Source organism: Arachis ipaensis, chromosome B04 (genome assembly GCF_000816755.2).
Source record: "Arachis ipaensis cultivar K30076 chromosome B04, Araip1.1, whole genome shotgun sequence".
NCBI lineage: Eukaryota > Viridiplantae > Streptophyta > Magnoliopsida > Fabales > Fabaceae > Arachis > Arachis ipaensis.
In genome coordinates, this window is record NC_029788.2 from 33,802,198 (window position 1) to 33,804,511 (window position 2,314).

Below are 2,314 nucleotides of genomic sequence, written 5' to 3' on the forward strand. Positions count from 1 at the left end.
GTGATTTTTTTAATGGCAGGCTGTATGTGATTGACACTGGTTTGAGAAACTGCCAATACTCCTCCAGATCTGAACCCCAGGTTTAGTGTGGATCCATCTCTACTTGAGGGTGAAGCGCGTACAGTTCATTTTCCTTTATGATCCTACTCAAAACGCCACAGACAAGGTCGGATCTTCGTATCAAAGAATGCTGCAATTGGGTTCTAGCCTCTACCACAGAGACCCTAATCTCCCCGGAAATCGGCTGAACTAATGTCTCGAGAAGTCCCCATCGAAATCGTGATTAGCCGTCTGAGAGATGTAATTGGTCGTCCTTGTCCGGTAAAAGACGCATCCTGACCCAAGTAGATGCGGGTGTTTGTCAGGCACGTTCGTCTTAATGTGATGAACAGAGCTAATTGGTTAGATCATCCTATTTACCACGATGAAGTACAAATATACATCTTAGAATTAATCAAACACGGATCGAAGAGAAACAGTAGTACTTTTATTAATTCATAGAACTCAGCAGGGCTCCTTCCTGCAACCTAGGAGGTTTAGAAACTCATACTGAAGTAAAATACAATGTAAAACTCGAAAATAGCATGAAGAGGTTCTCAGATTCTCTTAATTACATAAATATAGTCCCTTAAATACTAAACAGATGACTAGTAAGGGTAAAACAGTCTATTTAGTGCTAAAATTCACTTCTGGGGCCCACTTGGTGAGTGTTTGGGCTGAGCTTTGATGAGATCCACGTCCTATGAGGCTCCTTGGGCATGGAACACCAGCTAGGGGGTCCTCTCTGGGCCTTTGGATGCTGGGCTCTACTCTTTGGGCGCTGGACTCTGGAAGGGGGCAGGAAGCTGGCGTTGGATGCCAGTTTTGGACCTTCTAATATGACGCAAAGTATGGACTATTATATATTGCTAAAAATCTCTGGAAGTCAGATTTTCATAGCCGTTGAGAGTGCTCCATTTGGACTTTTGTAGCCCCAGAAAAGCTCTTTCGAATGCAGGAAGATCAGATCCAGACAACATCTGCAGTGCAGACTTCTGCTCCAGCTCCTCAATTTCAGCCAGAAAATACCTGAAATTGTCCAAAAACACAAAAAATCATAGTAGAATCCAAAATTTTGAATTTAACACTAAAACCTATAAAAACTTAATAAAAACTGAACGAAAACTACTAAAAACTATATGAAAGTGATGCCAAAAAGCGTATAAAATATTCGCTCATCATTATGCTTATCTAACACATAGAAATAAGAATATATGATTTATCTAAAAATATCGCTAACATCCACATCACTCACTTCATTAATTGTTCGTATCAAATTTAACGGTGGGACACATTGAATTTGTCTTTTTTGGAACTAAAATAGGATGTTTGAAATGTTAGAGACTAAATTAAGATTTGGCCCAAATTTTAGGGACCAAATAGTATTTTACTCTTCTATATAAGTATAACATAAGCGTTGAATAAGAAAAAAAATATCCAAATATCAAGATTTATATTACAAAAAGCATCACAGTAAAGTCAGCAAAAATAGTCAAAGTATAGATCCATATAAAATAGCAAGACATTCAGCAATAATCTAGTAACTACTCTTTCAGCATTAACAAATAGTTTAGGAGTGAGGGAATTACAAACATCAACATTCAACAACAATCAAGTCAAACTACACCAAAACAGAGATTTTGATCATTTGAAACTTAAAAGCCTATCGAAAAGGAATATTATTGTGGCTGCTACTTACTGGGTAGGGAAAAGGAATATTACCCATTTTGAAATCACAGAGAAGGAGAGAAGAAACAAGCAATTAAGCAAAGCAAAAACTCTAAGAGATGGAGAGAAGAAGAAGAAATTCATTGCGTCGTTAGGGAGGAGGAGCAACCACCGTGTCAGGGAGGAGGAACAGCCACCGCACGTATCGTTCACCATGAGAAGCAGCCACCGTGTCGTCCAATGATTTTGTCTTCTCCGGTACTCGCATACTGGAAAGTGACAAAAATGGCGAAGAGTGAACACCGTGTGAGGTCTGAGGCATGACCTTTTTCAATTTGGGACTTTTAAGCAAGGTTCTGAAAACTGAACTGATTATTGAACTGCTCTAGCTACTGGTTCACTGGTTCATAGGTTCAACCGGTTCGACCGTGGTTGAATTGAAAAAACTGTTTTATAATAAAATAATAAATAAAATATAAATAAACACATTAAAACATAATTATAGTCTAATATAAATCTTAAAATATCATCCAAATTAAAAGTACTACATAAACCATCTTCTCTCTGGTTTACTTTGCCCTTCACAGAAGCATTGTGACCAATACTA

The 2,314-nt window shown here is 38.0% G+C and overlaps 1 protein-coding gene across 1 annotated transcript in view; it reads right to left on the reverse strand.

The window, feature by feature from the left end:
* LOC107636362 (shaggy-related protein kinase eta-like) overlaps window positions 2,259-2,314 on the reverse strand; it is a 1,031-nt gene continuing 975 nt past the window's right edge. The window contains exon 3 of the mRNA XM_016339882.2: window positions 2,259-2,314. This exon is cut by the window's right edge and continues 375 nt beyond it. The gene's annotated coding sequence lies outside the window, so the exon portion shown is untranslated.